This window comes from Gorilla gorilla, chromosome 1 (genome assembly GCF_029281585.2).
Source record: "Gorilla gorilla gorilla isolate KB3781 chromosome 1, NHGRI_mGorGor1-v2.1_pri, whole genome shotgun sequence".
NCBI lineage: Eukaryota > Metazoa > Chordata > Mammalia > Primates > Hominidae > Gorilla > Gorilla gorilla.
Window position 1 is genome coordinate 150,568,513 of NC_073224.2, and position 25,685 is coordinate 150,594,197.

A 25,685-nucleotide genomic window follows, 5' to 3' on the forward strand; every position below is an offset into this window, starting at 1 on the left:
TTGTGTTTACAGTTCAGAAATAATTTTTAATTGCTATAAGAAACATCAACCACTTTCCTAGGACTTTTGACACATGAGATAAAGTCTATGTATACTAAGTAAACACAAGAACATTATTAAATGGGTCAAAAATGTCAAAAAAAATCCCATATTCTCTTCTGGGGAAACTCAGCAAGATTTCAAGTATGAGTGTTAAGAATTAGAAAAGACTAGCATAAGCTTTAGCATTCTAAATAATAAGTAATTGAATTAGTTCAGTTTAGTTACACAGCATCTTTTAAAGTCCATCTTTGCAAATTATACGTTGCTATAAATACATTGTGTATTTGGCATTATGTGACTTTGTTTAATCCAGTGTCAATTGTCTAATGGTCTAAAGTGTCCCATTGAAGTTATAATCTGGATGAACTGAACAAGAAGAAAAGTTTTCTTCTTTAGCCCATTTGTTTATCACTCAATTCCTGCTCCTGCTCATGGTTTCTTCCACCTACCTCTGGAGAACATAAAGGGATTCTAGATCTCTGTATAAGGTGGTTTGCTTTAGCTTGAAATCATCAGTGAGGACAATACATGGGCAATGTCCACAAATCACATTATTGCTCATAGACTGTGTAGCCCTGATCTAATGGATAACTGTACATTGTCTTCACTAAGAAGCTAGGGTGGTTGTCCTTGATATTGGGACATTGTAGACTTGGCCAGACCAATGCCCAAATATTTCCCAAGACTTTTACCTAAGACTCTCCTCAGTACCCATTTGTCTACTGCTGGTCATCTGGAAGAATAAACTCCTGGGTGGTACCAGCTCATGAACCTTCCTGAGTTGGTACAGAGGTAAATGCATATTTTTTGCGCAATTTACAGTCTTTGTTTTTTTTTTGGAAAAAACATGATTTTGATCATTGTACTGCATGCCTTTATAAATTTTGGTGTTATGATGCAAGATCTAATTATTATCAAATGTAGTGACGCTTGTTCCAAATTCTAAAATTGTTTCAATTATGCCTTGGGTAGGGATGACAGGAAGGCTCTGGTCTTTAGTTTATGGTACATGTCCTTGGTTGTATCATTGTCCTCGGGAGATTCTGTATCTCATTTTGGATTCTTCTGCTTACGTTTTCAAATCTCTCTTTTAGCAGTTGCTGTTGTTCCTAAAGAGGGACAAACGGAGGCTGAATAAAGTGTGGCATCGGGAAAATTGAAATATTCTATCTGGTTTCCACATTCAATGATTTGTTATTTAATTTTCTCTTAAACTTTTCTCTAGCCTTAATTTTCATTATACTTTTGCTTGGGCATCCAGGCTCAGTGATTTCTTCTCCTGCGAATCCTTTAGCTAAGAGAGAGTTTCAGCCATACATTTTGCTATGTTTGATGAACCTAAATTACCAGGCTTGATTTTCCCACCATTAATTGTATACAGCCTTGGTGGGCAATCTTGATCATATGTTTGGCTTCAACTCTTATCTATGCTTTATACATTCTTTTATATACCTACCTACACGTTTACTATTTGTCAGGCTCACAACTATGCCACAGATCATGTTGAGGTCGGGAGGGAATGGGCGGATGAGCCGAAAGAATACTCAGTGGGCCGTGGGCAGGTGAATATGATTTTATTCAGCACCAGCTCTTAACAGCTTTCTCACGCTAGCTGTCTACACTGTCTGCCTTGTCTTGGCTGCTTAGCCTGGCAGCCCCCCACACAGCTGTGCAGCCGGCTCTTCCCTGCCTTCAGGGTCAGCAGCTTAACTCTTTCTCTCTCTCTAGGCACGAATGGCCTGAGCTGTGTCCTGGTTCCTCTCTGTCTGTCTGCAAAGACGGACAGCTTTGGCTTTCTCTTTGGGCGCCAGCACCTGCACAGTGTCAGCAGGGAATTATACCTTTTATAGACAACAATGACTTAGAGTCAAGTGATGGCCTTCCCTATGTTATGGCTATGGTGGTGAGCTTCTCTATGTTATGTCTGCATGGCTGTGATAACAAGTGGAGTTATACACCTGTGCTCTAGACTCGCTGAGTCATGCAAGATGTAAACATCTTACTTTGGCCTATCCTTGACCAAAGCACAGCCATGTTCCTTACACTAGTGTGTATATAACATAACAAAGAAATAAAGTATCCTCAAAATATCATAAGGTATATGAATCATGGATTAGGAAATTTGATCTAAGCTGCCACACCTTGGTGTCAGGGGTAGCAGAAGATAGGTAAGAAATCTGAGTGCCAGACTGACCATCTGAGTTTCTGCATATAGCTCACAACTCAAAACAAACTGGGAGCAGGACATAAAAAATCGTCAGAATTAGCAGAGTATCACACAGGTGTGAGGGTTAGGAGCCTTTCTGCTCATAAAGTTTTCTTAAGTTTAATTTCATACTAGGTGTCACAGAAAAAAATAATCATTGTGGATTCCACTAAGTGACGAAGACAGCTTTGATACATTTACTAGCTGTGTGACTCTATTTATTATTTTTGGAAACTTTGTTTCTTCTCCTAAGTAATAAGAATATAGTTCTTGCTTCATATGGTATTAAGCAAGAGATACAGATACTTTAATGATGCCTAGCAGATAATAGCTGCCTTGAAATGAAGGATATATAGATAAAGCACTGAATGTGACACAACTGCAATATTTGCAGTTTAGTGACCAGACTGGGCAGTAGCCAGTTCAGGCTGGACAGACAGGAATTGAAAAGTACAAGTAAGCAAGCAGGGTTCTTCCCCTGGGCTTCATGTTCTCTCTGCCACAGTAAGTCTGTGATCAGGGAGAATGGAGAGAAAACAGAAAAACAGAAACCTCAAGGTGATGCAATTAGATACCTGAAGTTTAAGAGCGAGGGTCCTCTCTTCCTCTTCCAGAAACTGGGCCCTGTCCCTCTCCATCTTCTTGGTCAGTTGTTTCAAGTGTTCCTGATAACTCCTCTCCTTCTGTTCCATCATCTGCTCATTCTTTCTTTGCATTTGCTACAACATTTTTGCTGAAGCCTGTGCAGACTCAGCTTTCACACGTTCCACTGTGGAGGAAAAGGAAGAAGGAAAATTTGTGTGGGATTATCTTGTTGCCTCATTCTTCCTTATACACTTACCTGTCATTGTTGCTGACTGCATATGCCCTACTCAGAGATGACCTTGGCAAGTAAGACACACCTTTGTGGATCTTGCTCTAGTTAAAGGGTCCCATGTTTATCCAGTCAAGTTATTTCAATTTTTGGAGCTTTTGAGGCCATCTAATCTCTTAACTCACTCCTCACCTTCAATCTCCTTTTCCTTTTCTGTGAGAGTCTGGTCTGTCTGGAGAATTGCATCAGTCATAGACTCCTTGGATTTCAAGTATGTCTGCAGAATCTCTTCAGCCTTAGGACCCAGAGAACACAAAGTGAGAAGTAGGAGACGGCTGTAAGCAGGTGTTCCTGTTTGTCTTCCTGCCATCCTTTCCTCTGGGAATTCTTTCCTTTGCCCTGTTGTCCTTGGTGGTCAAATTCCCTGTCAGAGCGAGAGGCACATGCTCCTGGCAAGCCGATCAGAGCATCCTACTTAGCAGTCATTTTTAGTAGGCTAATATAGATACTGGGAAAAGGAGAGTCTCTGTCCTGTTTAGATTAAGGGCTCTAAGTTTGGAACTGTTAATGCTGTGGTCCCATATGGGCTGAGCCTGCTGGGGAATGAAGCCATCATTGAGAAAGCAAATATCAGAGTGACTCAGATAGAGGGAGGGTGGGAGGGAGAAAACCGTGGGGATGGGGGAACACTGGACAGGGAGACAGTTCATGATATTACTTGAAACCTTAGATCCACCTGTCCTGTAAAGCCAGTTTGCAGCCTAAATCAATGAATTACTATTTTTGTTTAAGCAGCCATCATTAGGTTCCTGTCTCTTGCAACAGGAAAAGCCCAGCTGTAATGATGACAATAATAACTTTGTGCTTCATCTGCTAATTGAATTTATAACTTAATAGTTAATTGACTGCACTCTCTTTGATGAGCACCTGGGACATATCTGGTATAACAGCCTGTTTGCATATGTTATTGAATAAAAGCATGAATGTTATGCAAACAAAAAAGCACATCTGTATGCAGTGAAGCTTGGTCACCTTGGTGTTTGTAGGAGGCAGGTCAGCAGGTTTCCATAATCGACAGATGAATCTTGGTTACCTGTATCCCCTTCCTCGGTTCCTCATAGTACTTTTTCTTCAGGTCTTGTAGCTTCTGAATAAAGAGATGATAGCCCCCTGGTTTCGAATAAATTCCCACCTTCACTTCTTCTTCTAGAGGACTGAAAATGTCCTGAAGTAAAGCTGAGGAACGATCTGATGATGCTTCCTGATTCTGTTTACAAAAGTCATCCCGCTTTTTGTCTAGCTGGGCCTTTAATGTAAAAATAGGAAGTAAAAAGAGTAACAGGGAAAGGATGTTAGCTTGACCTCAGAATTTCGGGAACGATTTCTGAAAATAAAAGTCAATGACGCTGGAGAAATTGACAGACTCCTCACCAGGACCACACTCTTCCTTCTGACCCCACTTTCTACTGAAGTCGCTTTCTTTTTGGAGGTGAGGTTCAGGACCGAGATTGATAGCTTTATGTCAACCGTTAGAGGAAAACTCTGGTTTTGCATATTGGACTAATGATTTCATATGGAATAAATGTGGCTGAACAGAAGCCTGCTCAAGATAAGTAGGATGAAAATTTTCTTTGTGTTTGGCTAGAATATCAAATCAGTCTGAGAAGAGTGGGCAGGTAATTTTATTAGAAGCTCTGGTTGTCAGTTGTATGCATTTAGGTAAAGGGAAAATTATTCAGGAAAAAATGTTTTAAAACTTTGAGTCTGTAATAATACAGTTGGTCCTTTTGATTGATGTGATTACAAATCTGTTGTTGTCACCATTATGAAAGCTAGGAAGAATTACTTCTATCAAAATAATACTCGTTTTCTTTCTTTGTAGTACTTTGTCTTCCATGACCCTAAACCATATAAATTTGAGACAAAAATTACCGCTAACTCCTTTTGAAATAGATGGTCCACATCTTTGAAGGAACTCCTGATGAAAACTTCAGTGGCCTCTCTCTCACTGTCCCTGTGCAGGTCCAGCAGCTCCTGGAGGGTTTCCGTGGGCAGCTGCACCTTCTGGCCCATCTGCTGTTCATAGCGGGCAATAGCCTTTTGCACTGCGGCTGAGTTCTCTATCTGGGCCAAGGCCAGGACTGCGTTCTCCATGCAGGGCAGATCCCCACTGCTGATAGCATTGACGTAGGTCAGCACCAGGCTCTCTAGACATGCATACGGAAAACAAATGCTAATGTTTCTTGTAGTAAAGAAAGTCTCTATTCCCTGTAATTCTTTTTTTTTTTTTTTTTTTTATAAATACAGACTCTTAGACCCTGTCCAAGATCTATTGAATTAGACTTTTGTCTTTGGTAAGATCCTCAGGAGATATGTATGCATACCAACATTTGAGAGTTCTTGTACTAGATTACATAGACTTGTGTTAATTGAATGTTTGCATCCATTTTAACCCCAAGCACCATTAGGACAGGAACCATATCTATTTCATTTATATCTGTATCTTCAGTCTATTCATAGTAAGCATTTGATCAATATGTATGAAACAAATGACACTATTCCAATAAAAAAGAGTCCTCCATTTAGTTTATTTTATCACAGTTTTGTCCAAAAGGGCTTTCTGTAATCTGGAAATCTCTCAGTGTCGACACAAAGTCTGGGAAGTAGCTCGCAAAGTCAGCTGAATCCTCATTCTCATTCTCATCAGGTGAAGATTTTGGTTGGACTCGATGTGTCAGCTCTGTCACATAGCTGAGTAGCTAACTAAAGAAATGTGACAAAATGAACATGGACCTCATCCCATATTAGTTCAACACATTCCCAAACCTTCCATTTTCCTTTGTTCTTAACCTAAGTGTCAAGTCTAAAGTGGATATGTGGGATCTCTCCTCTGTACTTTATGTATTTTATGTTTTCTCCTTTTGAGCTTGATACATCAGGATTCACAGTCAGGCAGCTGGTTTATGAATACATGTGCCCTCTGACCTTGGTGCTGTTCTGGGTCACAAAGGATACTGCAGTTGGTCCATGGCCTGCTGGTTAATGGTTCCCATGCTATTGTACATGGAAGTGCTGCTCAGGAGGACGGCCAGGGCGAAGATCCAGGAGTCGTTCTGGTTGTCACCCTGGAAGTCAAGACACACTGGAGTCAGGAGCATGTTTCGTAGTCACAGCACTTTCCAGAGTAAGAGTAGTAAAACTATGTTCATATGTTAGAGGGTTTTTGTTTTTTTTTGTTTGTTTGTTTGTTCTTTAGCACTAATGACCTATCAAAGGAAGCCAAATACAAAAAGTATTCTCAGTAGGATGTGGCTTTTGGGTAGTTTTTCGATGAATGTTTTGGGTTACAATGATCCTTACTAGGTCTTCTAATGATCATCAACAGATAATTGTAAAATTAAAATTCAAGGTTGGTGGGCATTTTAAGGCCTGAGTACAATGTAAATTTAAAATTTTCTCTTCTTTTTTCAATAACAGAATTCACATGTAAGATTGGTACTATTAGTTGCTGTTTTATCGAATAATTAATATACACCTGACACGTATTTTCTTATTAAATATTCAAAATTATACTATGTGTCCAACATAGGTCTTTTCCATACATTTTAAAGCTTAGAATGCTGAGGCTAAAATAAGTCAATTTTTCTCAGGCTACTGAATTAGTGACAGAATTTAAATTTAAATACAAAGTCACAGGGCTTTAGCACCCAAATTCTTAACTAAAGTTCTGTGCAGGATAAGACTCATGACACTGGGATTATTTGTGCTCCCTTTATGCATCTGTGTTAACCCACACATATTACAGCCTGTAGTTAATGGTTAATAAACAATTAAACAGTGCATAAAATATTCAGAGAAGAGGGGTTCACTCCACAATTGGATCCTTGAGTCTCACCTTCTCTACATCTCCCAGACCCTCGGTGTCCAGCAGAACTAGGATGTGGCCTGGCTTCTTGGAATGGGGCATACACCACATCCAGATTCCTTTAGTGTGAGACTGCACTGTGGAGCCCAGAGAGAAGCCTGCAAGGGAGAGAGGAGACCAGAGATGGGGATTTAGTAACAGGCAGTTCTAGCAACTGAAGGAAAAGGTAGCGTATTTTAAGGTTAAGAGAGAGAACTGAAACAACAATCAGTATTCACCTTACTTACTTACAATCAAAGAAATAGGAAATTTGAATATCCAATGCATGGAAAAATTCAGGAGGCTTTCATTATAAAAATAATCAACAAAGTAGAAATAGAAAGACAGCACCTCAACATAATAAAGGCCATATATTAAAAACCCACAGCTCACTTCACATTTAATGATGAAGCGTCATAGCTTTTCCTATAACATCAGGAACAAGAAAAGGATGCCTACTTTTGCCAATTGCGTTCCACAGAACACTGCAAGTCCTATACAGAGTAATTAGACAAGAAAAGCATAAAGGAGGCATCCTAATTGGTAATGAAAAAGTAAAATTATCTCTGTCTGCCGACGGTAGTATCTAATTTGTGGAAAACATTAAATATTCCACAAAAAACTATTAGAACTATTAAAAGAATTCATTAAAGTTGCAGGATGCAAAGCCAATATGGAGAAATCAGTTGCTAGTGTATAAAAATAGAATTAGAACAGGAATTCTAATTTCCTTCTAAACAAAAAGAAAAGGAAATTTTGAAAAAATCCCATTTAACAGCATCAAAAGAATAAATCACCTAGGAATAAGCTTAACCAAGCAGGCGCAAGAGTTGTCGAGTGAAAACTTCAAACACCCTTTAAAGAAATTGTAGATGACATAAATCATTAGACAAACATCCTGCGTTTATGAATTGGAAGACTTAATATTCTTAAGATGTCACTACTACCCAAAGTGATGTACAGGTTTGAGGTAATTCTACCAACATTCAAATTACTTTGTATAGATAGAAAAATCCACCATAACTTTCATATGAAATTTCCAGAGATCCCCTAATTATGAAAATAATCTTAAAAAGGAAGAGAGGAAGAGCAAAGTTGGAGTCTCACAGTTTCTGAGTTCTGAAACTTATTACAAAACCATGTGTGGTACTGGTATAAAGACTGACATATAAACCAATGGAATAGAAAAGACAGCCCATGAATAAACTCTGACATATATGGTCAGTGATTTCCAGTATGGGTGTCAAGATCATTTAATTAAGAAAGGAGAGTCTCTTTAACAAATGATGTTGAGGAAATGAGATATCTCCTTAAAAAAAAGTTGGGCTGTTACCTTATAACTTACAAATATGAACTCAAAATGGATCAAAGAACCAAACATTAGAGTTAAAACTATAAAATTTGTAGAAGAAAACAAAGGGTAAAAGTTATATAATATTGGATTTGGCAATGATTTTTTTTAATAAGAAACCAAAAGTATAGACAATAAAAGAAAAAATAGATTAGTTGACTTCATCAACATTTAAAACTTTTGTGTATTAACAGACACTATCAACAGAGTTAAAAAAAAGCAACACACAGAATGTAAGAAAATATTTGTTAAACATGTATATAAGGGATTTATATCTAGAAAATATAAAAAAATTTACAAAGCAACACAGATAAACAGCCAGATTAATAAATGAATAAAGGACTTGAATAGACATTTTCCCAAAGAAGATATACAGGTGGCCAATAAGCACATGAAAAGATGCTCAGTATCACCAGTCATTAGGAAAATGAAAATCAAAACCATAGTGAGATACTACTTAACATCCATTCATATGGCCACTATCAAAAAAAATACTGAAAATAAAAAATGTTGGTGAGGAGGTAGAGAAATTAGAGCCCTTGTGCATTTCTGTTGGGAATGTAAAACAGTACAGTCACTGTGGAAAATAGTATAGTGATTTCTTAAAAAAAAAAAGTTAACATGGAATGACTGCATGAACCAGCAATTACCCTTCTGGGTATATTCCCAAAAGAAGTGAAAGCAGGGACTTGAACAGATATTCAGACACCCATGTTCCTATTAGCATTATTTATAATAGACAAAAGGTGGAAGCAATCCAATTGTCCATTGACAGATGAAGAGATAAACAAATTAGTATACATGTACAATTACTAAGCCTTAAAAAGGAAGAGTTTTGACACATGCTAACACACTGATGCACCTTGAAGACATATGAATTGAAATAAGCCAGTCATAAAAGGACAAATATTGAATAATTCCACTTATATGAGGTTTCTGTAGTAGTCAAATTCATAGAGATAGAATGTAGAATGATGGCAGGCAATGGGTTTATGTGGAGCTTTTGTTTAGTTAGTACAGAGTTTCTGTTAGGCAAGATGAAAGATTTCTGGATATGGATGGAGGTGACAGCTGTATAACAATGTGAATTTAATTAATGCCACAGAGCTGTACACTTAAAAATGGTTACGAGGTTAAATTTTATGTTATTTTTTTACAACAATAAAAAAGAATATCCAATACAGACAAACATTTTTTCAACCTTAAAGATCACTGTAAACTCGCTGTTATGGCATAAAAATTGTAATAAACATTGTATAGTTTATTATAGTTATTATTATGTACATTAATTATTTTTATTACAGTCTTACTCCTTTTAGGAAAGGCACAATTTGTGCTTTTGAAAGGGAAACTAATGTATCATGGGAATAATTAATGAATTTAAAATTATCCCTTAGAGCAGCGTGAAGATAAGGAGCCCGACTGTGAATGGAAAGTTAGCTTTCCGTATTCATCCTCATCTCTTTCTCTCTTCACATCCTCGTGATGGAGGCTGACTGTGTAGATGGACAGAAGGGACTTGGCAGAGCTTTGCTCATGCCACTCACCCTTTTTCTTCTGAGCCAGCTTGTTAATCAGGTAGGATTTTCCTGTGCGCTTGCGGCCCACAGTCGCCACCACCACCACAGGCTGCGTAATGGCAGAAAGGATCTTCAGAGCTTCTGGATTCGCCATCAGTCGCCCATTAGTGTTCTCAATGAGGCACACTGGGCCTGTCATGTGGATCTCTGATACCATGTCTGGGGTGTTCCCTTGTCTGCAAGAGAAGAAGTGAAATAAATGAGAGTTTCTAGTGTTTTGCAATTATAAGGGAGAATCATAAGATTCCCCATTATGGCCAAAAGTTTTGTGTGTGACAGCGAGAGAGATGAGGCAAAATCTGTATCATTTGAGAAAATTATGGAAGTATTGTCAAAGTAGCTCATTACAAAAAATGTTAGCATGACAGTGACTTATCAATGTTGTGGGATCCAGGAGGACGAGAGAGAGACCTCGGGTTAAAACAGGAGAATTTTTATTGAGTACACTCAGGCCCCAGCACACTCACATGCAAAGACAGCATTTGACTTTTATACACACTTCACAAAAGCGGGTGGGCTAGCTTGAAGCAAGCTTACAGTGGCATGAAAGCAGGGATATAGAGGCAGGACGAACTCAGGATTACACATGACCATTGCCAAGCAACCCAGATGTCTGTTATCTACGTTTTGCTCTAAAGAGCCTTGCACTGGTTTATATTATAACCTTCACTATGGTGCCCAGGCAGCTGTAGTTCAGGCCTATTCAGGCTTCTCATGACCTTCACTCTACTTCTTAGATAAAACAGAATACTTGAAGTCACTAGTTACAGAGAACAGGAATTTACAAACTTTTCCATAAAACAAAGGAAAATTTATTTTTCTTCTTCCTATGTTGAGGGAGTGCTGGGAGAGTCTCCAGAGCACCTTAGATAATATTATCAAGACTTTTCCTGGGTCTGGTCTGTGCCTGTTGCTGCCTCTGGGACAAGTCAGCCTAATACATGAAAACTTACTTCTTTTTATTTTTAGTTGTATTTTTCTTTAATTTCCTGCCTCATCAACACTCAACTATGCTCACAACTCAAATATTTCATTTAATTTATAGTGTAAAACTTTCTTTTTGGATTCTTATTAAATATTTTCACTAGTCAATTAATGGAAGATAGAACAGGATTTAGAGGATTTATTTTGCATCCTGGCTGTGTATAAGGAATTCAATATTGATTTGCTTATTAATTCTTACAGTGAATAAATATATCTAATACAGTGAATCAGTATTTATAGTTTGATGTTTACCCTTAGAACAATTTCCAAAGATTTTTAAATGTGTTCCTTCCTCCATCTTCAAGTGGTTATGCTTATTTCACCGCAATGAGGACCGATAAAGCTTTTCACGGTGCCATTCTGGAAGTGGAAACAACGTAACATACTTTTTGCAAATTTTATAAAACTATACAAACATGTGAAACACATGGCTAAGGAACCTTCCAAGGGCTCGGAAGGGTCATGTCCAAGAGAAGGGCCCTGAAACTTAAGCTGCATTAGAGTCACAATAAGGTAGCCTCTAACTCAGTGAGGGTATGAATGCAAAATTGCAAATACTGAATGTTTCCCCCAGATAATGAAATAAGGATTAAAAGATCAAGAGGCAGATAAAGAGAGCTACCTAGGAAGTTGTTCAAATGAAATATATTTCCAGCGATACAGCTTTAGGATTTCTGTTTTGTTTTGTTTTCCATTTGGTAGGGTAGGAGAAAGAGAAATAGAGGAGGAATAGTAGGAGTTGAGAGGAGGAGGAGAAGGGGCTGGGAAGGTTGTGTGTGTGTGTGTGTGTATGTGTGTGTGTGTGTGTGTGTGTGAGAGAGAGAGAGAGAGAGAGAGAGAGAGAGAGAGAGAAAGAGCTATCAGACCAGAAGGCGATGAATGAGGCTAGTGTCTTGACAAGGAATTCAGGCGAGGACTTTCCAGAAGGCAGGATCAAAGTAGTCTGATTGCATGGAGAGGTTAAAATAAGCAAAGATATTTTCTCTAGAGATGCATTACAGGAGAATTAAAGAGGAAACACTTTAGGCCCCAGTCTCTACTAAAAGAAGACAAAATTGGAAGCACTTTAGTGAAGCAGTGGGGTTGAATTTCACTTCTAAGGGACAGGGATCAGTGGGCACTAGGAAATTAGTGAGTCTGGACTATTTCTAAAGAAAGTAATCCATTCTGAAACAAAGTTCACAAGTGTAATAAAAAGTATACTGTTTTCATGAATCTTCATCTTTCAGGCTGAGTTTCAGTTTTTTCTTTGTCTTTAACCATGTCAGTGGGCTGCTTACTTTGCTTCTCATTTGCTGTTCTTTCCTTATGAAAAGAACCCATTTGTAGCTCTTTCCATTTCTTAGCTGCATAGGAGCAGGATTCAGCAAGCTCCATCACTGACAATGGAAATGTAGTCATGTCTCTAGTCAACACAGAGAATGACAACAAAGAGAAAGACTATCCTAGTGCATTTCAAACTCTCAGTTTAGCCCCTGTCTACTGGTGCCTAATTCAACACAAGCACTGTAGTGTCACTTAAGGCCATGCTGTCGCTGATGACACCAGGATTTCATCTGACCTGCGTCCCACTTCAGGCTCATCTGCAGCCTAATTTGGTTCTGATGATGTTTAAGAAAATGAACTGACCTTTATAAATTCCTTCCCATCCCTGCCACAACCTTATAGGTTCCATATCCCTGAGCTGAGATCCTTTGGAGCTAAAGAGAAAGCTGCTTAATGAGAAGTAGTAAAAGTTCTTACCTGTTCTTTTTCTCCTTAGTTCATGAGGAGTGGCTTCTAGCACTTCTGTGTCTCTCACTGGATCCTTGGACTAATATTTTACTGTTCCAACGTTGTAGGGCTGGGATTTCTTCAGTGATGAAATATTTAGAGGTTAAGCAGATTTGTAATGGATTTAGAGTAATATGAAACTGAAAGTACTTCGTTCAAGTCCACTACCATAAATGAAATTACTGGAGTGTGCCAGTGGGAGGGTTTAATGATTGCTCAACCAGAAGCTTCAAAGTTTTTTGTTGGAAATCTTAGAGACCATTTGTTGTCTAACAAAATGTCTGTTAGGTTTTGAATACAATGATACATGTCTCATGGATTGAGTCAGTTTGAGAAACCTAGAATGAGGAGGCATCATGTTAATTTTCAGCTACAATTTCCTAAAATAATAGACACACTCACAATGGAGCTGCCTATTCTTTTAGAGGTGCAGTAAATAAGGAAAGGGCACATTTAACACATTGTCTGACATAAAAATTCAGACAGCTGGAAAAAAATAAGTAGGGAATTTTTCATTTAGATGGTGGGGATGAGGAAGCATCATTTCCTCACTTTTCAGTTCACTTGGTTTGCAGTCTGCGGAATCCTTCTAGTAGATAGTCACAGATAAAATTAATTCACAATTTAGTATTATTACATGATGCAATAATTAATGTATATATGCCTAGTGATTTCAAAGATTGTCTCGATATTAGCATCCAATGAACAGACTGAATTTCAGGTGTGGAATGTTTTGATAATAAGCTTATTTTCACACAAAGCTCTATGCAGCCGGCTGTGGAGTTCATAGCAAGAGGGATTCAGTGATTCAGCTGGGGTTACTGAGTCTCATATCAAATGGAAGCAAGACCTGCAAGCTAGAAAAACAATCAACCATATGCACGTGTGTGTATAGAGAGCAAATATACTGCATGCACAGCACTGTACTAGGTGCTGAGAAGTGTATGAAGATGAATTAAACACAGCCACTGCCCTTAACTGGACTTACTCTAGAGGGTAAGAATGACTTGCACTCAAAGCTTAAAAGCAGAGGCCTGGAGAGGAGTGGAAGAGTGGAGCACTGAACACTGAAATATGTAGCCCAAGATTGCACATTGGAAGACTTCAAACTTTTACCCATGAAGAATTTCCTTTCATGTCACTTATGTGAAATGGGTTGAGTTTTAGTTTTATAAAAAATGACCTGACAGTAAAAACAGACACATAGACCAATGGAACAGAATAGAGAATTCAGAAATAAATTCACATATTTTAAGTTGCCTTATTTTTGACACAGAGACCAGCAATATACATTGGGGAATGTATGTTTACAATTGGTGCTGGGAAACGTAGATATTAATATGCCATATATCAATTCAGAATGGATTAAGTATTTAAATGTAAGACCCCAAACAATAAAACTACTGGAGAAAAACATAGGGAAAACACTTGCAGACATCTGTCCAGGCAAAAATTTGATGGGTAAAACTTCAATAGCACACTCAACAAAAGCAAAAATAGAGAAATGAGACTGTTAAATTAAAAGGCTTTTGTGCAGCAAAGGAAAAAAACCAACAGAATGGAGAGTCATCCTACGTAATGGGATAATGTATTTGCAAGCTATTCAACTTACAAAGGACTAATGTTCAGAATATACAAGAGTCTCAACTCAAAAACAAACAAACAAATACTCTTATTAAAAAATGGGCAAAATATCTGAATAGACATTTCTCAAAAGAAGAGATACAACTGGCTAACAAGTATATAAAAAATGCTTAACATGTCTTAGATCTGGCACGATGGCTGAATAGGAATAGCTCCGGTCTGCAGCTACCAGTGAGACCAATGCAGAAGGCAGGTGATTTCTGCATTTCCAACTGAGGTACCCTGTTCATCTCATTGGGACTGGTTAGGCAGTGGGTGCAGTCTTCTGCGTTTCCGACTGAGGTACCCTGTTCATCTCATTGAGACTGGTTAGGCAGTGGTACAGCCTACAGAGGGCGAGCAGAAGCAGGGTGGGGCATTGACTCACCTGCGAAGTGCAAGGAGCCAGGGACCCTCCTTCCCCCAGCCAAGGGGAGCCCTGAGGGACTGTGCTACCCACCCAGATACTACGCTTTTCCCTGTGGTTTTTGCAATCTGCAGACCAGGATATTCCCTCTTGTGCCTACAGCACCAGAACCCTGGGGTTTCAAGCACAAAACTGGGCAGCTGTTTGAGAAGACACCGAGCTGGCTGCAGGAATTTTTTTTTTCCCCTAGTGGTGGAATCCCAGCGAGACAGAATCATTCATTCTCATGGAAAGGGGGCTGAAGCCAGGGAGCCAAGTCGTCTCGCTCAGCGGGTCCCACTCCCACGGAGCCCAGCAAGCTAAGAAACACTGGCTTGAAATTCTCACTGCCAGCACAGCAGTCTGAAGTTGACCTGGGACAACTGAACCTGGTTGGGGGAGGGTCGTCCACCATTACTGAGGCTTGAGTAGGCGGTTTTCTCCTGACAGTGCTAAGGAGGCTGGGAAGTTTGGACTGGGTGGAACTCAACAGAGCACTGCAAAGCAGCTGTGGCCAGACTGCCTCTCTAGATTCCTCCTTACTGGGCAGAGCATCTCTGAAAGAAAGGCAGCAGCCCCAGTCAGGGGCTTATAGATAAAACTCCCATCCCCCTGGGACAGAGACCTGAGGGAAGGGGCGGCTGTGGGCACAGCTTCAGCAGATTTAAATGTTACTGCCTACCAGCTCTGAAGAGAGCAGTTGATCCTGATGAGGAGGATTCTTCCAGCACAATGCTTGAGCTCTGCTAAAGGACAGACTGCCTCCTCAAGTGGGTCCCTGACTGGGAGAGACCTCCCAACAGGGGTTGACAGAGATCTCATACTGGAGAGTTCCAGCTGGCATCAAGCCGGTGCCCCCTGGGACACAGCTTTTGGAGGAAGGAGCAGGCAGCAATCCTTGCTGTTCTGCAGCCTCTGCTGGCGATACCAGCAAACAGGGTCTGGAGTGGACCTCCAGCAAACTGCAACAGACCTGCAGAAGAGAGGCCTGACTGTGAGAAGAAAAACTAACAGAAAGCAAAAATACCAACATCAACAAAAGGGACCCCCACACAAAAACCTTGTCCAAAAGTCATCAGCCTCAAAAATAAAAGGTAGACAAATCCACATAGATGAGGAAAAACCAGCACAAAAATGCTGAAAATTCCAAAAAACAGAATGCCTCTTCTCCAAATGATCCCAACTCCTCTCCAGCAAAGGCACAAAACTGGACAGAGAATGAGTTTGACAAATTGACAGAAGTAGGCTTCAGAAGGTGGGTAGTAACAAACTCCTCTGAGCTAAAGGAGCATGTTCTAACCCAATGCAAGGAAGCTAAGAACCTTGATAAAAGATCACAGGAACTGCTAGCAAGAATATCCAGTTTAGAGACGAGCATAAATGACCTGATGGAGGTGAAAAAAAAACCATGATAACTTCATGAAGCATTCGGAAGTATCAATAGCCGAATCAATAGCGGAAGAAAGGATGTCAGAGATTGGAGATCAACTTACTGAAATAAGGCGTGAAGACAAGATTAGAGAAAAGAGAATAAAAAGGAACGAACAAAGCCTCCAAGAACTATGGGACTAAGTGAAAAGACCAAACCTACAATTGATTTGTGTACCCAGAAGTGATGGGGAGAACGGAACCAAGCTGGAAAACACACTGCAGGATATTATCCAGGAGAAGAGCAAGACAGGTCAACATTCAAATTCAGGAAATATGAGAAGACCACTACAATACTCCTTGAGAAGAGCAACCCCAAGACACATAATCGTCAGATTCTCCAAGGCTGAAACAAAGGAACACACGTTAGGGGCAGTCAGAGAGAAAGCTCAGGTTACCTACAAAGGGAAGCCCATCAGAGTAACAGCAGATCTGTCTGTAGAAACCCTACAAGCCAGAAGAGAGTGGGGGCCAATATTCAATATTCTTAAAGAAAAGAATCTTCAATCCAGAATTTCATATCCAGTGAAACTAAGCTTCGTAAGTGAAGGAGAAATAAAATCCTTTCCAGACAAGCAAATGCTGAGAGATTTTGTCACCATGGGGCCTGCCTTACAAGTGCTCCTGAAGGATGCACTAAATATGAAAAGGAAAAACTGGTACCAGCCACTGCAAAAACATACCAAAATATAAAGACCATTGGCACCATGAAGAAACTGTATCAACTAATGTGCAAAATAACCAGGTAATATCATAATGACAGGATCAAATTCACATATAATAATATTAACCTTAAATGTAAATGGGCTAAATGCCCCAATTAAAGACACAGACTGGCAAACTGGATAAAGAGTCAAGACCCATCCATGTGCTATATTCAGGAGACCCATCACACTTGCAAAGACACACATAGACTCAAGATAAAGGGATGGAGAAATATTTGCCAAGCAAATGGAAAGCAAAAAAAAAAAAAAAAAAAAAAGGAGGGGTTGCAATCCTAATATCTGATAAAACAGACTTAAAACCAACAAAGATCAAAAAAGACAAAGAAGGGCATTACATAATGGTAAAGGGATCAATAAAATGAGAAGGGCTAACCATCCTAAATATATATGCTCTCAAAACAGGAGCACCTAGATTCATAAAACAAGTTCTTAGAGACATACAAAGAGACTTAAACTCCCACACAATATAGTTGGAGACTTTGACAGCCCACTGTCAATAGTAGACAGATCAAGGAGACAGAAAATTAACAAGGATGCTCAGGACTTGAACTCAGCTTTGGACAAAGCAGACCTAATAGACATCTACATAATTCTCCACCCCATGTCAACAGAATATACATTCTTCTCAGCATCACATAGCACTTGTTCTAAAATAGACCACATAATTGGAAGTAAAACACTCCTCAGCAAGTGCAAAAGAACAGAAATCTTAACAAACAGTCACTCAGACCACAGTGCAAACAAATTAGAACTCAGGATTAAGAAACTCACTCAAAACCACACAACTACGTGGAAACTGAACAACCTGCTCCTGAATGAATACTGGGTATATAACAAAATGAAGGGAGAAATAAAGATGTTCTTTGAAACCAATGAGAACAAAGACACAATGTACCAAAATCTCTGGGTCACATTTAAAGCAGTATTTAGAGGGAAATTTATAGCACTAAATGCCCACAAGAGAAAGCAGAAAAGATCTAAAACTGAAACCCTAACATCAAAATTAAAATAACTAGGCCCAGCGTGGTGGCTTATATCTGTAATCCCCTCACTTTGTGAGGCCGAGGCGGGTGGATCATGAGGTCGGGAGATCGAGACTATTCTGGCTAACATGGTGAATCCCCATCTCTAATAAAAATACAAAAATTAGCCAGGCATGGGGGCATGCGCCTGTAGTCCCAGCTACTCGGGATGCTGAGGGAGGAGAATTGCTTGAACCCGGGAGGCGGAGGTTGCAGAGAGCTGAGATCGTGCCACTGCACTCCAGGCTGGGTGACAGAGGAAGACTCCATCTCAAAAAAAAAAAAAAAAGTAGAACTAGAGAAGCAAGAGCAAACAAATTCAAAAGCTAACAGAAGACAAGAAATAACTAAGATCAGAGCAGAACTGAAGGAGATAGAGACATGAAAAACCCTTCAAATAATCAGTGAATACGGGAGCTGGTTTTTTGAAAAGATCAACAAAATAGACCAGTAGCCGGACTAATGAAGAAAAGAGAGAAGAATCAAATAGACGCAACAAAAAATCATAAAGGGGATATCACCACTGATCCCACAAAAATACAAATTACCATCAGAGAATACTATAAACACCTCTACACAAATAAACTAGAAAATTTAGAAGAAATGGATGAATTCCTGGACACATACACCCTGCCAAGACTAAACCAGGAAGAAGCTGAATCCCTGAATAGACCAATAACAAGTTCTAAAATTGAGGCAGTAATTAATAGCCTACCAACGAAAAAAAGCCCAGGACCAGACAGATTCACAGCCAAATTCTACCAGAGGTAGAAATAGGAGCTGGTGCCATTCCTTCTGAAACTATTCCAAACAACAGAAAAAGAGAGAATCCTCCCTAACTCATTTTATGAGGCCAACATCATCCTAATACCAAAACCTGGCAGAGACACAACAAAAAAAGAAAATTTCAGGCCAATATCCCTAATGAACGTCTATGCGAAAACGCTCAATAAAATACTGGCAAACCGAATCCAGCAGCACATCAAAAATGATCAAGTCGCCTTCATACCTGGGATGCAAGGCTGGTTCAACATATGCAAATCAATAAACATTATCACATAAACAGAACCAATGACAAAAGCCACATGATTATCCCAATAGATGCAGAAAAGGCCTTCGAAAAAATTCAACACCCCTAATGCTGAAAACTCTCAATAAACTAGGTATTGATGGAACGTATCTCAAATTAATAAGAGCTATTTATGACAAACCCACAGCCAATATCATACTGAATGGGCAAAAACTGGAAGCATTGCCTTTAAAAACCAGCGCAAGACAAGGATGCCCTCTTGCAGCACTCCTATTCAGCATAGTATTGGATGTTCTGGCCAGGGCAATCAGGCAAGAGAAAGAAGTAAAGGGTATTCAAATAGGACAAGAGGAAGTCAAATTGTCTCTGTTTGCAGATGACATGATTGTGTATTTAGAAAACCCCACCGTTTCGGCCCAAAATTTCCTTAAGCTGATAAGCAACTTCAGCAAAGTCTCAGGAAATAAAATCAATATGCGAAAATCACAGCCATTCCTATACACCAATAATAGACAAAAAGAGAGCCAAATCATGAGTGAACTCCAATTCACAATTGCTACAAAGAGAATAAAATACCTAGGAATCCAACTTACAAGGGATGTGAAGGACCTCTTCAAGGAGAACTACAAACCACTGCTCAAGGGAATAAGAGGGGACACAATAAATGGAAAAACATTTCACGCTCATGGATAAGAAGAAGCAATATTGTGAAAATGGCCATACTGCCCAAAGTAATTTATAGATTCAATGCCATCCCAACCAAACTACCATTGAATTTCTTCACGGAATTGGAAAAAACTACTTTAAACTTCATATGGAACCAAAAAAGAACCCACATAGCCAAGACAATCCTAAGCCAAAAGAACAAAGCTGGAGGCATCACGCTACCTGACTTCAAACCATACTACAAGGCTACAGTAACCAAAATAGCATGGTACTGGTGCCAAAACAGATACATAGACCAATGGAACAGGACAGAGGCCTCAGAAATAACACCACACATCTACAACCATCTGATCTTTGACATATCTGACAAAAACAAGCAATGGGGAAGGATTCCCTATTAAATAAATGGTGTTGACTGGCTAGTCATATGTAGAAAACTGAAACTGGACCCCTTCCTTACACCTTGTACAAAAATTAACTCAAGATGGATTAAAGACTTAATGTAAGACCTAAAACCATAAAAATCCTTGAAGAAAACCTAGGCAATACTATTCAGAACATAGGCATGGGCAAAGACATCATGTCTAAAACACCAAAACAATGGCAACAAAAGCCAAAATTGACAAATGGGATCTAATTAAACTAAAGAGCTTCTGCACAGCAAAAGAAACCATCATCAGACTGAACAAGAAACCTACAAAATGGGAGAAAATTTTTGCAATCTATCCATGTGACAGAGGGCTAATATCCAGAACCTACAAAAAACTTAAACAAATTTACAAGAAGAAAACAACCCCATCAAAAAGTGGGTGAAGGATATGAACAGACACTTCTCAAAAGAAGACATTTTTGCAGCCAACAAACATATGAAAAAAAGCTAATCATCACTAGTCATTAGAGAAATGCAAATCAAAACCACAATGGGATACTATCTCATGCCAGTTAGAATGGCAATCATTAAAAAGTCAGGAAACAACAGATGCTGGAGAGGATGTGGAGAAATAGGAAAGCTTGTGCACTGTTGGTGGGAGTGTAAATTAGTTTAACCATTGTGGAAGACAGTGTGGTGATTCCTCAAGGATCTAGAACTAGAAATACCATTTGACCCTGCAATCCCATTACTGGGTATATACCCAAAGGATTATAAATCATTCTACTATAAAGACACGCACACACATATGTTTATTTTGGCATTTTTCACAACAGCAAAGACTTGGAACCAGCCCAAATGCCCATCAATGATAGACTGGATAAAGAAAATGTGGCACATATACACCATGGAATACTACACAGCCATAAGAAAGGATGAGTTCATGTCCTTTGCAGGGACATGGATGATGCTGGAGACCATCATTCTCAGCAAACTAACACAAGAACAGAAAACCAAACACCACATGTTCTTATTCATAAGTGGGAGCTGAACAATGAGAATCATGGACACAGGGAGGAGAATATCACACACTGGGGCCTGTTAGGGGTGGGAGACTAGGGGAGGGATAGCATTAGGAGAAATACCTAAAGTAGATGATGGGTTGATGGGTGCAGCAAACCACCATGGCACATGCATACTTATGTAACAAAACTGCACGTTCTGCATATGTACCCTACAACTTAAACTCTATTAAAAAAAAAACTACAGGCCAATATCTCTGATAAATATTGATGCAAAAATTTTCAACACTACATTACCATATCAAATTCAACAATACATTGAAAATAATTTATGACTAAGTCGGACTTATCCCAGGGATTCAAGGTTGTTTCCACATATGCAAATCAAACAATGTGATACATTATAGCAACATAATGGAGAACAAAAACCATTTGATCATTTCAATTGATGCTGAAAAATTATGTGATAAAATTCAACATCCTTTCACAATAAAAACCCTAATAAAACTGGGTATAGAAGGAACATACTTCAACACACTAAAAGCCATATGTGACAGACTCACAGCTAATATCATACTGAATGGGGGAACACTGAAAGCCCATTCTCTAATACCTGGAAGATAACAAGGTTACCTACTTTACCACTGTTATTCAACATAGTACTAGAAGTTCTAGGTCGAGCAACTGGACAAGAGAATGTCATAAAGGGTATCCAAATTGGAAAGGAAGAAGTCAAATTATCTTTGTTTGCACATAATATGATCTTATATTTGGAAAAACCTGAAAACTCCACCAAAAACTATTAGAGCTGATAAATTCAGTAAAGTTTCAGGATACAAAAGTAATATACAAAACTCATAGCATTTCTATATGCCAACAGTAAACAATCTGACATAGAAATAAAAAAGCAATCACATTTACAGTAGCTGCTAATAAAATTTTATATCTAGGAATTAACCAAAAGAATGGAAAGATCTCTACAATGAGGTCTGAGGCATGGTGGCTCAGCCTGTAATCCCAGCACTTTGGGAGACCGAGGTGGACAGATCACCTGAGGTCAGGAGTTCAAGACCAGCCTGCCCAACATGGTGAAACTAACATGGTGAAACTCCATCTCTACTAAAAATACAAAAATTAACTGGCTGTGGCGGCAGGTACCTGTAATCCCAGCTACTTGGGGGGCTGAGGAAGGAGAATTGCTTGAACCTGGGAGGTGGAGGCTGCAATGAGCTAAGATTGTGCCATTGCACTCCAGCCTGGGTGACAAGAGCAAAATTCTGTCTCAAAACAAAAACAAAAACAAAACAAAACAAAAACAAAATCTCTACAATGAAAACTACAAAACACTGAGGAAAGAAATCGAAGAGTTTACAAAAAATGGAAAGTTATTCCATTTGCATGGATTTGAAGAATGAACATTTTTAAAATGTCCATACTACCCAAAGAAATCTACAGATTCAGTGAATTCCCTATCAAAATATCAATGACATTCTTCACAGAAATAGAGAAAACTATTTAAGTTCCACATAAATCCTACAATTTATATGGAACCACTGAAGACTCAGAATAGCCTAAGCTGTCCTGAGCAAAAAGAACAAAATTGGAGAAATCATATTACCTGACTTCAAATTATACTACAGAGCTATGTAATCCAAACAGCATGTTACTGGCATAAAAACATACATGTAGATAATGAAACAGAATGCGGAACCCAGAAACAAATCCATACACCTACAGAGCACTCATTTCTGACAAAGGTTCCGAGAACATACATGAGGGAAAGAAAAATCTCTTCAACAAATAGTGCTGGGAAAATGCATATTCATATGCAGAAGAATGAAAATAGACCCCTACCTATCACCATATACAAAAAATCAAATCAAAATGGATTAAAGTTTTAAATCTAAGACCTCAAACTATGAAACTACTACAAGAAAACATTAGGAAAACTCTTTACCTTGGGATGGAAAAAGATTTCCTGAGTGACCAAAGCAAAAATGGACAAGTCAAATCACATTAAGTTAAAAAGGAAAAAAAAATTTAAAAACTGAAGAGACAACCCACAGAATAAGAGAAAATACTTGCAAACTATCCATCTGACAAGGGATTAATAACCAGAATATATAAGGAGCTCAAATCACAAGGTTCCTTAAAAAACTAAAAATAGAGCTACCATATGATCCAGCAATTCTACTGCTGAGCATATACCACCCCAAAAGGAAATAAGCATATCAAAGGAATATCTGCACTTCCACATTTGTTACAGCATTCTTCACAATCGCCAAGATTTGGAAACAACCTAAGTGTTAATCAACAGATGAATGGATAAGAAAAATGTGGTACACATACACAATGGAGTACTATTCAGTCATCAAAAAGAATGAGATTCTGTCATTTGCAACAACTTGGGTTGAATTCATGGTCATTACATTAAGTGAAATAAGCCAGGGACAGAAAGACAAACTTCACATGTTCCCACTTACATGTAGGAGCCAATAGTTAAAAGAGTTGAATTTATGGAAATAGAGAGTAGAAACATGGTTACCAGAGGCTAGGAAGGGTAGTGGGGTGGTGTGAGGGGAAGTGGGGATGACTAATGGGTAGAAAAAGTAGTTAGAAAAGATGAATAAGACCTAGTTTTTTATAGCACAAGACGGAGACTATAGTCAATAATAATTTAATTGTACATTTTAAAATAACTAAAAGAATGTAATTGGATTGTTTGCAAGACAAAGGACAAATGCTTGAGGGGATGGATACCGCATTTACCATGATGTGATTATTATGTATTGCATGCATGTATTAAAGTATCCCATGTTCCCCATAAATATATACACCTACTTAGTACCCACAAAAATTAAAAATAAAAATTAAAAATATATATTTCTCAGAGATAGTGGCCTGTAGTTTTCTATTTTTGACGTATGTTTCTATTTTTGATGTTTTTCATCTGGTATCATGATGTGTCATAATATCAGCCTTGTAGAATGAATTTGAAGTATTCCCATTTCTTCTATTTTGTTTGGAATAATTTGAGTAGGATTGGTATCAGTTTTTCTTTTAATGTTTGCTAAAATTAAGCAGTGAAGCTATTGAATGCCAGGCTTTATTTGCTGGGAGACTTTTTATTATGGCTTCAATCTCATTACTTGTTATTGGCTTATTTGGATTTCAGATTTCTTCATCTTGGTAGGTTGTATTTGTCTAGGAATTTATCCATTTGTTCTAGGCTTTCTAAGTTACTGGTATATAGCTCCTCAGAGTAGTCTCTAATGATCTTTTGAATTTCTGTGGTGTCCATTGTCATGTCTATTTTTTCATGTCTAATTTCATTTGTTTGCATCTTCTCTCTGTTTTTCTTAGGCTAATGGTTTGTCAATTTTATCTTTCAAGAAATCAAGTTTGTTTTATTAATTTTTTGTATTCTTATTCATTTTCACTTCATTTATTTCTGCTCTGATCTTTCTTATTTCTTTATGTCTACTAATTTTGGATTTGGTTTGCTTTTGCTTTTCTAGTTTTTTAAGATGCATTATTAGGTTGTTTACTTGACACTTTTCTAGTTTTTTGATATACATATGGTTTTCAATGATCACCTTATTATTCATTTCTAGTTATAATTTCAATGTTTTAGACTGTTTTGTGGCCTAACATATGGTCTATTCTTGAGAATGATACATGTGCTAAAGAGAAGAATGTGCGTTATACAGCTATTGGATGAAAAGTTTTTAAGTATCTGTTTGGTCTATACTGCATTTGTTGTCTAGTGCAGATTAAATCTGATTTTTGTTGTTGTTAATTATCTGTCTAGAAGATCTGTCCAATGCTGAAAGTGGGCTGTTGAAATCTCCAGCTATTATCTCTTTAGAGGTGAAGACAGAGATAGACCCCAATACATTAATAGCTGTCAATGTTGGTGCATATATATTTACAGTTGTGCTATTCTTTTGCTGAATTGACTCCATTATTATTATATAATTACTATCTCTTTCTCTTCTTCCAGTTTTTGTGTTGAAATATGGAACATTTTTTCTATCCATTTATTTTAATTTGATGTGTATTTTTATAGGTGAAGTGTGTTTCTTGTAGGCAACAGATCATTGGGGCTTGGTTTTTAAAAATCCATTCAACCACTCTGTCTTCCTTCCTTCCTTCCTTCCTTTCTTCCTTCCTTCCTTCCTGCCTTCCTTCCATCCTTCCTCTCTCTCTCTCCCCTTCTTTTTCTCATATGTTTTTTCTTCTTCCTGGGCCTGGCAGGCTAGGAGGAGAATACAGATGAAACCACTGGAACATGTGGGACTGGAATAGCCTGATGTTCAACTGCTTGGGTGGTAACTGTGAATGGGTGGACCAGGGTGTGTAGGGAGCAGAGTCATCCTCCCAGAACTGAGAGAGGGCCCTTGGGGCATGCAAGCAATGCAAGTGTTGAGGTTGGCACAGATACAAGAGTGAGGTTATGGCGTGAGAGTGAGATGGGTATGGTGGGGTGGGGTGACTGTTGGAAGAGCGTGTTAGCATGTTTTAGAGTTGGGGCCAACTCAGGGCATGGCATGTTGAGGCACATTTGACCCTGGATCTTGACTGAGAAGCTGGGTGCCAAGGGCTGGAAGAACAAAAGGCCCATGGGTCAGCAGGACCCATGAAGATGTGACTGCAAATGGGATCAGCACTGGGAGAGGCTGAGGCTCCAAGGTGACTCCTATAGCAAGGCAGTGAAGGGGCAGGCCTGGGTTTCCCAT

At 38.7% G+C, this 25,685-nt stretch overlaps 1 pseudogene; it reads right to left on the reverse strand.

Moving 5' to 3' along the window:
• On the reverse strand, positions 1–12,798 carry LOC101137042 (guanylate-binding protein 1-like; annotated as a pseudogene).
• Positions 12,799–25,685: the final 12,887 nt, after the last annotated feature.